Here is a 15,153-nt window from a genome sequence, read left to right on the forward strand (position 1 = left end):
GGGGCGTTTGAGGAGCGGTAACACCATTCAAAATGCATTATAGGTGTTTGTGGGGCGTTTTTAACGCTCGGCAAACGCCTAGCAACCGCCGCTAAACCGCGCATGCGGCGGTTGCGGAGCATTTGCCGAGCATTAAAAAACACTCCGCAAACGCCGGACCAACGCTTGCCAAACGCTATAGGAGCGTTTGCAAGCGTTGGTAAAACAGCCAAGTGTGAATGAGCCCTAACTCTTACCTCCAGATGCAGGCCTACTGTATGATGTACAAAATGCAGCTACCCAAAGCAGTCAATCAGAAAGACGAATTAGCAGATTGGTCCCAATTAACATACATTGCATACTTTTAGGCATACACAAAAGTGTGGCTGCATAAACGTACCTTATATTTTTTTACTTTGTAAACAACACACTTCATGGTTGTTTTACTAAAACTGGAGAATGGATAATCTAGTGCAGTTCTGCATAGAAATTAATCAGCTTTTTTTTTTCTTTTCTTTTTTGTTTCTTTTTTGCCAAAGCTTAATTGAACAAGCTGAAGATAGAAGCCGATTGGTTGCCATGCACAGCTGCACCATATTTTGCACTCTCCAGTTTTAGTAAAGCAGGCCATACATGGGTCAAATTCCGAACGATTTTTTGATCGAAAACATTGTTCTGTAATCCGATGGTACCACCAATGATTTCAAAAATTGGTTGTTTTTTACGAATTTTCTAGCAAGCCTGATAAACAAAATGGGGAGGAACCACGAAGATTGGCTGGAGCCATTGCCCCACTAACAGAGCGAAAATCGGCCGACCTATTATTAGGTCCAATTTTCAAATGAAAAATCGTTTGAAAATCGACCCATGTATATCCGGCCTAAATCAACCCCTTCCAGACAAGTTGCCACAAAGGGCAGACATCAAAAACATGTCTGCCTTTCATTATATGGGGGATGGGGAGATTAGTAGTCTACACAAGAGCGATAACATTGTTTTGTTTCCAGTTCAGCTCACAAAAAGTGACTGGCATGATCAGCGGGTATTTTCTGTATTTGCTGAAAATATTCTTCGCCAGAAAAATGAACATTAATGCAGCCACAACATCTCAGGACGGGTAAACTGCAATATAATATTTGTGTTCTTGGGTTTAGGTAATAATTTAACCGTTGGAAATTATTCATTTTGGTACATTCCCCAAAGCAGAAACATACCCTCTTCTATGCTGGAACATGTAGGTCCCCACAGTCTGTGTCTTTCACCATCATAATCATTTCCTTGCAGCATCTTCATAACAAAACACCAAATCAGTCGCCTTGCATTGACTCTTCTTCGAAACAGTAGCAGACCCTAGAAGATAGGACACACATGACTATGAGATTTGTGTACCTTTATACTTTTATACATAGTTTGTACAACTAAATTATTATGACTGTTACCTTTTTAACCACTTGACCTCCAGAGGATTTACCCCCCTTCCTGACCAGGACATTTTTTGCATTACGGCGCTGCGTTACTTTAACTGACAATTGCACGGTCATGCAACACCACACCCAGATAAAAATTACTTCCTTTTTTTCCCACGAATTGAGCTTTCTTTTGTTGGTATTTGATTGCATGTGCATTTTTTATTTTGTGCGCTATAAGCAAAAAAAGACCGACAATTTTGAGAAAAAAAATATATTTTGGACTTTTTGCTATTAAACATGTCCAGTAAAAAAATTTTAAAAATATAACATTTTGTCATAAATTTATGCCAAAATGCATTCTGCGATATGTCTTTGCTAAAAAAAATCCCAATACATGTAAATTAATTGGTATACGGGAAAGTTATAGCATTTACAAATAGGATTTTTTTCTACCCCTACTAGTAATGGCGGCGATCACCGACTTTTAGGGGGAATGTGGCGGACATTCTGACACTGAGGGGAAACTAACTTGGTGTCACTGACATCCCCAGTGACACCAATACAGTGATCAGTGCTAAAAAACAGCTCTGACACTGTACTAATGACACTGGGCAGGAAGGGGTAAATGTGAGGGGAATTCAAAGGGTTAATTATGTGCTGGGAAAGTTTTAGTAGGGGGCAGGGGGTATGCTTCACTGTAAGCACACTGCTCGGGTTGGCTGTGCACATCCATCCCGAGCAGTGTGCCCGAGCTGACAGGGAGGAAGACTGTTTGTAAACAAAACAGTCTTCCTCCCCGTCAGTGATTGTCAGTAATCACCATGCGTTGGCGGGTAATCACCCAGTGATTGACATTTGCGGCCGTGAATGGCGGTGCGGTAGGGCGCCCACCCCTGCCCAGGAATGAAAATCACGTATATATACACGTGATTTTACGCACCCGTGCCGCCGTGTAGCAGTATATCTGCTATACATCGGCAGGGGAACGGTTAAAGAAAATCTGATGATCCTCAGATTGGTTATTTCTTCACTTCTTTCTAGCACTTCTGCACTGTCTGGCACTTAAAACTAAACTCCAGACACAAAAACTGTCATTTAAATACACTCCTCAATAGTCACAAAATATATAGATCCACTTTTTGTGCACCAAATTCCTTTGCAAACTCAGATATTACCTTGCAAAATATTGCTTCCATCATATTGCTGCGCATAGTCTGTGCAGAGAGCAGAGCTGTGGGAAAGATCCACCTACTGCAGGCTGCCTGCAGAAAACTACAAGAGGGGGCGGATACAAGACAAGTTACACTGCACAAGCAGACAGTGCAGCAGTGATCAGTCTTTATTACAGGAAACTCCTGCACAGGGCAATGTTTTACTGAACAGATCTGAAAGAAATACACAGAGCACACCAGGATCCACATAAGAATACACATGCCTTGTATTTAGACAATATTTGCTTCTCCCAAAGTCCAGCTTTATGTCAATACTGAAAATATGTTAGATTGACGTAAAATATATTATGTCTAATTGTAAATCAGACTACATACTGTATTTCCCAACTGTCCCTCATTTGAATGGACTGTGCCTTTTTAGAGCCATGAAGAAGGGAGTTTGTCTCCCGAAATGCGTCAGTATCCCTATTTAGGGCACAGTATTTCATTGGACTGATATTGCGGACTACCTGTTCTGTTTTTATCCTCTTTTGGTTTGTGAGTATATATCTGTTTTTTCAATAAATACGTGGCGTACCATGGTAATGCACGATGAGAGTGCGCCCTTGTTTTGTTCACCAGTACCCAGATTTCCTGATCTTTGAAGGGCTGCACTTCAGCATTTGGCATTTTGTATACCCTTTATGCAGGCCATAGATGGGTCGAAAATCGGCCGATTTTTCGGCCGAAAATAAAATCGGCTGATTTTCGGATCGTTAGTGGGCGATTTGGTCGGCCAATTTTCGGTATTTTGGCCGTTTTTTTTTCCGGTAAAGTTGGAAAAAAATCGGCCGATTTTGCCGATCGGCCGATTTTCGCGGCAATTAGTGGGCGAATCGGCCAATTTTTTACCGATAAAAAAACTGCGCATGAGCAGTGACCTGCAAGAGGAAGACAAAAAGAAGAAAAAGAAGAAGAGGAAGAGGATGAAGAAGAGGATGAAGAAGAGGAAGAAGAAGAGGATGAAGAAGAAGAGGATGAGGATGAAGAAGAGGATGAGGATGAAGAAGAAGAGGATGAGGATGAAGAAGAAGAAGAAGAAGAGGATGAGGATGAAGAAGAAGAGGATGATGAAGAAGAAGAGGATGATGATGATGATGAAGAATAGGATGAGGATGAAGAAGAGGATGAGGATGAAGAAGAGGATGAGGATGAAGAAGAAGAAGAAGAAGAAGAAGAGGAGGAGGATGAGGATGATGATGAAGAAGAAGAGGATGAGGATGATGATGAAGAAGAAGAAGAGGATGAGGAAGAAGAAGATGAGGATGAGGATGAAGAAGAAGAGGAAGAAGAAGAGGATGAAGAAGAAGAGGATGAGGATGAAGAAGAAGAGGATGAGGATGATGAAGAAGAAGAGGATGATGAAGAAGAAGAGGATAATGATGATGAAGAAGAAGAAGAGGATGAGGATGAAGAAGAGGATGAGGATGAAAAAGAAGAAGAGGATGAGGATGAAGAAGAGGATGAGGATGAAGAAGAAGAAGATGAGGATGAAGAAGAGGATGAGGATGAAGAAGAGGATGAGGATGAAGAAGAAGAAGAAGAAGAAGAGGATGATGAAGAAGAGGATGATGATGATGAAGAAGAAGAGGATGAGGATGAAGAAGAGGATGAGGATGAAGAAGAAGAATAGGATGAAGAAGAAGAGGATGAGGATGAAGAAGAAGAAGATGAGGATGAAGAAGAGGATGAGGATGAAGAAGATGATGAGGATGAAGAAGAAGAAGAAGAAGAAGAAGAGGATGAGGATGAAGAAGAAGAAGAGGATGAGGATGAAGAAGAAGAAGAAGTAGGATGAAAATAAGAATAATTCCAGTCCAGCAAAAAGTGTCTCTGCAGAGAGCTCCGCTATTTCTGACAGTTCTCTGACAGTTCCTTCACATTTACAGCGGTTGAAACATTGTATCTATTTGTTTCCGAATAAAAACATCTGTATCCTAAATGGAAATAAATAGATACAATGTTTCAACCGCTGTAAATGTCAAGGAACTGTCAGAAATAGCAGAGTTCTCTTCAGGGACACTTTTTGCTGGCTGTAGAAGGGATGAAAATCGGCCGATTTTTTTTACCATTGATGGCAACGTCGGCCGCTTGAACGACCGAATTTTCATTTTTTAAAAGAAAAATCTGCCGTTTTTCTCCCCATCTATGGCCTGCATTAGTCTGCATGAAGATTTGAGCTCTGGTTTCATTTGTTCTTTTGGATTCCACATACACATGCACATAAAAAAATTCACAAATTGACTTCCAAATGTTATTCTGCACTACAGCCTTGTACAAAACCTCTATATTATTGCATTTGTTGTTTTAAAAACCCAGTATACAGGAAAACTAGCAGAAAAAAAACACTTCTTTTGGCTATCACTGCTTCATGGTGCAAAGTAACAGGAAGCGTTTTCCTGTACTGTATATGTTGTACTAAAAGGCATTTCTTTTTCTAATCCTAGAAAGTTGTGAGGTATGACATTATACTAATTATTAAGAAAAACTATAAGGTTCCATTTACACTTTTGTTTGGGGAGAGGTAAAAACATGCCATTGAGATGCATTTATTTACCGGGGGTATATGCATCTAAGGTCAGAAAGAATTCCCCTGTTGCGTTCGGTGAGCAGTGAAGTGCATAGAGCCAAGCTGCAACCGCCATGCAATGAACATAGTTGTGGTGCAGTTGGGTAAAACAGGCAGTGACATATTTGGATTGATTTACTAAAACCGGAGAGTGAAAAATCTGGTGCAGTTGTGCATGGTAGCCAATCAGCTTCTAACTTCAGCTTGTTCAATTAAGTTTTGACATAAAAACTGGACGCTGATTAGTTTCTATGCAGAGCTGCACCAGGTTTTGCACACTCCAGTTTTAGTAAATTATTCCTTTGTCTCCTTACTGCATGTCAAACACCTCTAAAAAGTGATCCTAGCACAGATCTCTTCTCAGAGGAGCAGTAGTCCCTGCCACACTTGTGAATCCTTAGAGTACCTGCACATAGCCATATGAAAACACTACAACTAGTACACAGAATGTTACTGGCAGAAGCTAGTAGCAAGATTCTGTGTAAAAAGTCCTCTTTGCACAGTACATATGTGATGCCTGAGCAATGTTTACATGCATACCGTACAGCATCAGTGCAGTCTAATGGTTGCTAGGGTACAAACAGCTTTTATTGCTTAGCATCCTCCATTATTAGGACACAGGTGACCATTGCCACCTAGCACTCTCAGTTGCTAGGATGCAAGCAGCTATAGCATCCTCCTTATCATGTATTGTCGCATAGCATCCTCCATTGCTAGGCTGCAGAAAGCTGTTGATTGTAGCATGCTCAGTTGATAGGATGCAGGCAACTATTGCCTCCTAGGGATATCTGTTGCTAGGACGCAGGTGGCTAATGCCACCTAGCATTCTCTGGTGCTAGGACAGAGGAAATTATTGCCACCTAGCATCTTCAATTGCTAGGATGAAGGCAGCCTTTTTGTGTTGGTTGCTAGGATCCAAGTGGCTATTGTTGCCTAGCATCCCCCCTTGTTTGGACACAGGTGGCTGTGGCCACCACACATCCTCAGTTCCCAGGACGAAGAGGGAAATTACCTCCTAGTGTCATGCTTTGCCAGAATGCAGGGAACTACTGGCACATAGCATGTTCAGTTGCTAGAATGCAGGCAGCTAATTGCTTCTTAGCATCCTCTTTTGTTAAGATACAGGCAATTATTGCTGCATAGAGTGCTTAGTTGCTAGGATGTAGATAGCTATTGCCTTCTAGAATCCTCTGTTGCTAGGATGCAGGTGGCTAATGCTGTCTAGTGCCCTCCGTTTCTAAGACCCAGGCAGTTATTACCACCTAGCATCTTCAGTAGCTAGGATGCAAGCAACTATTGCTTCCTAGTGTCCTCCGTTACTAGGATGCAGGTGGATACTGCCATCTATCATCCTCTGTTTTTAGGATAGAGGCAATTATTGTTGCCTAGCATCATCAGTTGCTAGGATGCAGGCAGCTATTGCCTCATAGTGTAGGTTGCTAGGGTGCAGGTGGCTACTGCTGCCTAGCACCCTCTGTTGCTAGGACAGCACAAGCACTTACATGTGTATATAACACGGGTGTCAAACTGTTGGCCCTCCAGCTGTTGCCAAACTACAAGTCCCATTGCAAGATTGACAGTTACAAGCATGACTCCCAAAAGCAGAGGAATGATGGGACTTGTCGTTTTGCAACAGCTGGAGGGCCACCAGTTTGACACCCCTGGTATATCATTAAATATGATCCACACTCAGGACCTCAGATACATTTTTTTTTTTCACAGTAAATATGGTATTGCTGACTGGTGGCTGGTAAGTTGACTGATTTGGTTGTTTGTAATCTATGGGTAACATTTAACAAGAGAATCATCTGGGATGCAAAAGATATTTGTTCGTTTTTTTGTTAGTTTTGGACTCGGAATATAGAAAGACGGTTGTAGTAAAAAGGGGATAAGGTTGTAAATCTTGCATACACCTTGTGATTTTCCCTGACTCCAGGAACTGTCCTCTGCCTGAACTCATGCAATGCCCACAGGCAGTAGGAGTATGGTAGGAAATACGAATCTGTAAAATTCGAGGTGATAGGCAGAGACAGTCATTTCAAACAAATAATGTTGTATGAGTGTGAAGTGTTCTGTGGGAACCTGCGTCCTGGCAGCGACAGGTTCATTGTGAGTGAAGGTTTCATGGATAATGTATCGTCTCCAGTTTCGGCTTGGCAAACACAGACTCGTATTTCTACCGCGAGCTCCATTTTCTAGCCTACTAGTGGGAAGGCCTCCCTCTCCAAACAAAACACACTGCTTCTTAACTCTTTGCACTGGAAAGGCCACAGTAATTGCTAGATGCGTGTTAATTCTGCTTTTTAACCCATCTTCTGAATTAGTGGGATATTATTTATTTATTATAGGGACTTCTATAGCACCGTCAATGTACACAGAACTCTACATATACAGTGCCTTGAAACAGTATTCATGCCGCTTGAAATTTTCCACATTTTGTCATGGTACAACCAAAAATGTAAATGTATTTTTTGGGATTTTATGTGATAGACCAACACAAAGTGGCACATAATTGTGAAGTGGAAGGAAAATTATAAATGGTTTTCAAATTTTTTTACAAATAAATATCTGAAAAGTGTGATGTGCATTTGTTATCAGCCCCCTTGACTCCGATACCCCTAACTAAAATCTAGTGGAACCAATTGCCTTCAGAAGTCACCTAATTAGTAAATAGTCCACCTGTGTGTAATGTAATCTCAGTATAAATACAGCTGTTCTGTGAAGCCCTCAGAGGTTTGTTAAAGAATATTAGTGAACAAACAGCATCATGAAGGCCAAGGAACACACCAGACAGGTCAGGGATAAAATTGTGGAGAAGTTTAAAGCAGGGTTAGGTTATTAATAAAAAATCCTAAACTTTGAACATCTCACTGAGCACTGTTCAATCCATCATCCAAAAATGGAAAGAGTATGGCACCACTGCAAACCTACCAAGACATGGCAGTCTACCTAAACTGACAAGCCAGGCAAGGAGAGCATTAATCAGAGAAGCAGCCAAGAGGCCCATGGTAACTCTGGAGGAGCTGCAGAGATCCACAGCTCAGGTGGGAGAATATGTCCACAGGACAACTATTAGTCATGAACTCCACAAATCTGGTCATTATGGAAGAGTGGCAAGAAGAAAGCCATAAGAAGTCCTGTTTGCAGTTTGTGTGAAGCCATGTGGGGAACACAGCAAACATGCGGAAGAAGGTGCTATGAGACCAAAATTTAACTTTTTGGCCTAAAATCAAAAAGCTATGTGTGGCAGAAAACTAACACTGCACATCACCCTGAACACACCATCCCCACTGTGAAACATGGTGGTGGCAGCATTATGTGGTGGGGATCATTTTTTTCATCAGGGACAGGGAAGATGGTTAGAGTTGATGGGAAAATGGATGGAGCCAAACACAGGACAATCTTAGAAGAAAACCTGTTAAGAGTCTGAAAAGACTTGAGACTGAGGCAGAGGTTCACCTTCCAGCAGGACAACAACCCTAAACATACAGCCAGAGCTACAATGCAATGGTTTAGATCAAAGCATAGTCATGTGTTAGAATGGTCCAGTCAAAGTCCAGACATAAATTCAATTGAGAATCTGTAGCAAGACTTGAAAATTACTATTCACAGACACTCTCCATCCAATCTGGCAGAGCTTGAGCTATTTTGTGAAGAATGGGCAAACATTTCACTCTCTAGATGTGCAAAGCTGGTAGAGACAACCCCAAAAAGACTTGCAGCTGTAATTGCAGTGAAAGGTGGTTTTACAAAGTATTGATTCATGGGGCTGAATACAAATGCACGCCACACTTTTCAGATATTTATCTGTAAAGAATCTGAGAAAACCATTTAACATTTTCCTTCCACTTCACAATTATGTGCCATTTTGTGTTGGTCTATCACATAAAATCCCAATAACATTTACGTTTTTGGTTGTAACATGACAAAATGTGGAAAATCTCAAGGGGTATGAATACTTTTTCAAGGCACTGTATACTGTATTCACATCAGTTCCTGCCCTCAAGGGGCTTACAATCTAAGGTTCCTAACTCTCATTCATACATACACATACTAGGGCCAATTTAGTCAGGCGCCAATTAACCTACCTGCATGTCTTTGGAGTGTGGGAGGAAACCAGAATACCGGGAGGAAACCCACACAGGCACAGGGAGAACATGCAAACTCCAGGCAGGTAGTGCCGTGGCTGGGATTCAAACCAATAACCCTAGTGCTGCCAGGCGCAGGTGCTAACCACTTAGCCATTGTACTGCCCATTCCAATATAAAACTCACCTTCAAAGTAGACTTTGACACAAACTGTATTTTGGTTTCATCGCTTTTATTGAGGTTTCTGTACTTGCTGAGGAATTTCACCTCTTATTTTTCCTGGTGATAACTGTCCCCAAGATAGAAAGTGGAGTTGCGGTGACAACTGTCTAAAACTAGGTATACAAGTATCGAAATTTGGCCAGTTCAGCAGGAACCGGCCATACTGTGCTTCCATCTGTGTGTACCCCTCTCCGTTCAACAGAACCCCATTGTTGCACTAGTTTCTGTGGAACAGTCCTGCTGGAGCACCAGCACGCAATCTTATGTAGCCAATGGCTGCAGCGCTGATCACTGTATTCTCAACTGTCAGAATACAATAGAGCAGCGGGGAAGATCCTTGCATCCACATAAGTTGTGTAGATACAGGAATCTGTGTTGTTTTTGTTTCTTTCAATCTACTGGTTGAACTAAAAAAAAAAGTATACACCCAGCTTAAGAGTGGGTTTCCTTCGCTTTGCTTTAATTTCCTGGTGTGTATACAAGACAGGAAGAGAAAGGAAATCTCCCCAATATAGCAAAGAGAGAAAAAAAATGATACCATTCCCATCGGCAATATGTCTGTTATCGTCAGGAGAGGCAACACAAGATAGATGCACACCTTGCTGATGGACGTACATTGCAGTACACTAACAGAAATGGTACATGACACCTTTTTGGTACACAGCCTAATCAAATGAATGCGCTGCCGTAACGCAATGCATGCTATCAGGCATCATAATACGTGTTCACGTGCATGGGCTCTCACGTCATAAGTCCTCATGCACACTGGATGTTTTCATAGCGGCTGTTTTTGGCTTTTGACGTTTTTTTCTACAGCCAGTAAACCCCCCAGCATGTTGTCCTATGTGTCCATTTACACATAGACTGTAATCAACGTTTTTTGGCAGGGACCTTTTTTGGCTAGAAAAAAACACAGAACTAGTGGGTTTCTAGAGGAGTTTTTAAGCTGTAAAAAAGCTCTAATGCAGCAAAACGCGGTAAAATGTCACAAGTCTGCATTTTTGGTCGTTTTTTTTACAAAAAAAAATTGTTTTTTTTGTAGTAAAAAAAAACAGCTAAAAACCGCAAATGCGGAAAAACGCAGGAAACCGCTAAAGCAAAAACGCTAACAAAAGCTGAAAAACTCACGTTTTTAATGTGACTTTACACAACGTTATCAAAACGTCCCATGTGCATGGAGCCAAATGGTGAGAAAGAGTCCTGAAGGACAGGAGTACCTTTACCTAAACTATTTATAACCCCCCCCCCCCCCTTCCAGCTTTCCTAACCTCCATAGCACTGCTGTGGCCTCCTCCAGTGTTTACAGCCTGTCTGTCCTTAGAACTGGCAGCACTTAAAGTGTTACTAAACCCAGGACCCTGCATTCACTATATCTGGTCTCCCACAGTACACAAAAAAAGAAATGCAATTATTCTAGTAAATGCAAACTGCTAAATACCTTTTCTCATCAGCAGTCTTGTGACTTCTACCAGTGTCCAGCAGAGCACTGGTTAAAGCTTGTAGGAGGAGTTTTCATTCTCCTCTGACTATCCTATGAGGCTGCATAACCCCTACCCCTCTTGTCTGGCCAGTGCTGATTGGCCCTGTGCTGATCACATGCACTCTCTCAAGAAAAAAAAAAAACTCTCTAGCAAACGAAAAATCGGTCGGCCCCGTTGCCGATGCTGCCACCAATGTCCACAAAAAACGTCCGTTTTTCGTGGATTTTCCAGCATGACCAATAAAAATTAATGGAAGATCGGCAAATAACGGGCAACGGGCTGTCCCCACTAACGGTGTGAATATCGGCCAATTTTTCTTGCGGACGAAAATTCAGCCAATAAACGACCCGTCTATGACCTGCCTTAAACTAAACCAATTTCTATGTCACCACCCTGAGCTTTCAGCAAAGATCTCAGATCTACAACATGACATACTCCAGTAGATACAGCCAGGGCTTTTTTTCTCAGACAATAGGTGCATGAACTCCCCTTTTTTGAGTCACCGCTTGTCTCCGCCCCCTACCCACGTCCGAGCAGCGTCCCTTGGTTCCACCCCGTACCCACCTAACAGTACCACCCCTTTTTGAAAATACAGAACCAAGTATCATTTTGTGGTGCTAAGTATTTTTTTAAATGATAACAAGAAAAGAAGTAAGATAGATCCCCTGCAGCCAGCAACAATAGATCCCCCCACAACAATAGACTCCCCCAAAAACAATGGACCCCGGCAACAAAATACCACCTCGGTAACAATAGAGCCACCCCAGCAACAATAGACACCCAGCAGAAAAAAACAGATCTCCCAGCAACCATTATCAACAGACCTTTTCCTCAACAGTAGATCCCTTCCAGCGACAATTGACCCCACCAGCAACAAAAGACCTCTCTCCCCCAGGAACAATAGATTTTGCACCAGCAATAGACTCAGTTACAATAGATCCCTCCAGGAACAATAGACTCCCCCAGCAACAATGAATCCTCAAAAAAATACCACCCCAGCAACAGACTCCAGCAGCAACAACAGATCTCCCAGCAGCCAGCATCAATAGAACTCTCTCTCAATAGTAGGTCCCTCCCAGCAACAACTGACCACCCGACAACATAAGATTCCTCCACCCCAGCAACTATAGATTCCCCACCAGCAAAAATAGAGCCCCACGCAAAATTAGATCCCCTCCAACTACAATAGATCCCCCAGCAGCCAGCATCAATAGACCCTCCAGCACCCCTTGCCATTACATACATTCAGTGCTGGAGGTGCTATCACTGTGTTCCCCCATATTCCTGCTGAAAAAAAGCCCTGTATACACCCCACTCCTGGTCATACTCTCCTGGTGAAAAAAAAAGAAAAAAAAAAGAAAACTATGGCAGCCACCACATCTACGAATTGGCAAGCTGCAATACATTCATTTTTGGGTTTGGGTTTAACACTTTTCACCAGCAGGTCCATTTTTTCAAATTTTTGCTCATGTTCTTCACTAGCCTCCCGGTTCCTGGCTCTGGCACAGCAAGTAAGGGAAACCGTAAATGAAACCTTTTCCTACTGTGCATGCACGAGTCATGCTGCACCTCCTGAATGGTCCCATAGTCTTCTGGCACCTGTGAAGTATCCTAGAAGACAGTGGGGGGAAAGAAGGGAGCCAAACATCTGGCTCAATTCGCAGCCGCGAACTGAGCCAAAAGTGGGAGCGGCTACCTGTTAAAACCAGGTACCCGCTGCCCCTCCCCCCAAAAAACTGCCAAATGTGGCAGTGGAGAGTGCAAACAAGCAGAGCTTCCCCTTATGGGTGGAGCTCTGCTTTAAACTGATGACCTGGAAAGGATTTTATAGTTTTGCCTGTGTACAATTTTGTGTCCCAAAGTTTGTTTTTTGTTCACGGGTGTGTACAATTTTATGGCTTGACATATTTGGTATCTAATTACTTGGCATAACCTCATCTTTTATATTCACAAAACCATTCAGAAATACACTATATTGCCAAAGGTATTGGGAGCCTCTCCAAATCATTGTATTCAGGTGTTCCAATCACCTCCATGGCCACAGGTGTATAAAATCTGCTTCTACAAATATTTGTGAAAGAATGGGTCGCTCTCAGGAGCTCAGTGAATTCAAGCAAGATAGTGTGATAGGTTGCCACCTATGCAATAAGTCCATCTGTGAAATTTCCTGGCTACTAAATATTCCACCGTCAACTGTTAGTGGTAGTATAACAAAGTGGAAGCAACTGGGAACAACAGCAACTCAGCCACGAAGTGGTAGGCCACGTAAAATGGCAGAGCGGGGTCAGCGCATGTTGAAGTGCGCAGAAGTCGCCAAATGTCTGAAGAGTCAATAGGTCACTTTTTATAACGCACTCTTTCACAGTTTGAGCAAAATCATTTGTAATGGAAGCTTTTGTTTCTTTTTTTTAAAAATGATTGTGCTGGGGTTTGTGTCCGTGAAACTCCTGCTTGTGGCACAGCAATCAAAGCATATTTTATAGGTACAAGAAAGCCCCAGTTTTGTTTAACCACGCCCCTTAGGCCCCTCCCATTGTTAAGCATTTGGCCATACACACGTTTGCCACTGTGCATTACACATGCCGCAAGTCACTTCCTCCCTCAAGTGTCCCTCATTCTGAAGTTCAGATGTTGGGAGGTAAGCAAATGTGATGCTGCTACCTGTATTGTAGATGCATGCTACTGGTTAAGGCAAAACACCTGCGCCTGATCCACCGCCGCACACACCATCCAATAATATGATAAGCAGAAGGTCCAGCATCGGTATTACAGAAAATCCATATAATCTTTATTATGAATCCATCAAGAGTAACGGGGGAATCCAATACAACAAAACTGACACATTTCAGCCTCTTACCATGACTGTTTTGACTAAGGCCCAGTCAGGGGCTGAAACGTGTCAGTTTTGTTGTATTGGATTCCCAATATTATGCAATGCTGATGATGGTCCTTGTTCTATGTATTACACAGATGAATATTGTAGCCAATAACACGTTTACATGCATATTCTATTAAACGTCATATGTGCAGAAATGTGCAGTTCTGAGATTTTGTCAAACTGGATTGTGCTGCCAGCTCCTAGCAGAAAGCCCCAGCCTACATAGGAACCTGTAATACACCTCTGCGCACCAAGCCCTACATACAAATATCCCAATTCTGCATTGCACCCATGTCAGATGAGAGATCGCCGGGATCAATGCAGGAGATTATACAAGACGATCTCTGATCCCGAAGAATCACATGATCAGCCACCACACAACACGATGTTTACTTCTGCAGACTCCGCCCACTCACATCACGTGCTCACCTGTCCGCCGTACCTTCACAGATCTCGGACCACTCAAGAGCTCCAGTGATATGCTAATAACGCGGTCCCTCCCACCACCTGATACCGGGCTGACGTCACTTCCCGTGACAAGGGCGGGTCACAAGGGGACAGAAGTGTGGTTGTGGCTGTGTTTGGAGAGGCTGGTACTGCGAGCGTCTTCTGTCCAGTAGAATGCTCTCTGCTGGGGGTACTCTGCTCTGTGCTAGAGAAGGCTGGGGGTACTGTGCTCTGTACTAGAGGATTCTGGGGTACTGTGCTCTGTACTAGAGGATTCTGGGGTACTGTGCTCTGTACTAGAGGATTCTGGGGTACTGTGCTCTGTACTAGAGGATTCTGGGGGACTCTACTAAGGATTCTGGGGGACTGTGCTAGAGGATTCTGGGGTACTGTGTTCTGTACAAGAGGATTCTGGGGTACTGTGCGCTGTACAAGAGGATTCTGGGGGACTCTGTGCTAAGGATTCTGGGGTACTGTGCTCTGTACTAGAGGATTCTGGGGGACTCTACTAAGGATTCTGGGGGACTGTGCTAGAGGATTCTGGGGTACTGTGCGCTGTACAAGAGGATTCTGGGGTACTGTGCGCTGTACAAGAGGATTCTGGGGTACTGTGCGCTGTACAAAAGGATTCTGGGGTACTCTGCTCTGTGCTAGAGATGGCTGGGGGTGCTCTGCTCTGTGCTAGAGATGGCTGGGGGTGCTCTGCTCTGTGCTAGAGATGGCTGGGGGTACTGTGCTCTGTGCTAGAGATGGCTGGGGGTACTGTGCTCTGTGCTAGAGATGGCTGGGGGTACTGTGCTCTGTGCTAGAGATGGCTGGGGGTACTCTGCTCTGTGCTAGAGATGGCTGGGGGTACTCTGCTCTGTGCT

General features: G+C 43.1%; 1 protein-coding gene across 1 annotated transcript in view; it reads right to left on the bottom strand.

The window, feature by feature from the left end:
- The window catches only part of MAP3K13 (mitogen-activated protein kinase kinase kinase 13), a 208,253-nt gene extending 193,899 nt beyond the window's left edge, over window positions 1–14,354 (bottom strand). Inside the window, exons 1-2 of the mRNA XM_089671689.1 lie at window positions 14,267–14,354; window positions 1,194–1,329 (exon numbers count right to left, since the gene is read on the bottom strand). The gene's annotated coding sequence lies outside the window, so the exon portion shown is untranslated. The remainder of the gene's footprint in view (window positions 1–1,193; window positions 1,330–14,266) is intronic.
- Between the last annotated feature and the right edge of the window lie 799 nt (window positions 14,355–15,153).

Source organism: Staurois parvus, unplaced genomic scaffold, assembly GCF_062004578.1.
Source record: "Staurois parvus isolate SC_StPar_1 unplaced genomic scaffold, SC_StPar_1.0 ptg000011l, whole genome shotgun sequence".
Lineage (NCBI taxonomy): Eukaryota > Metazoa > Chordata > Amphibia > Anura > Ranidae > Staurois > Staurois parvus.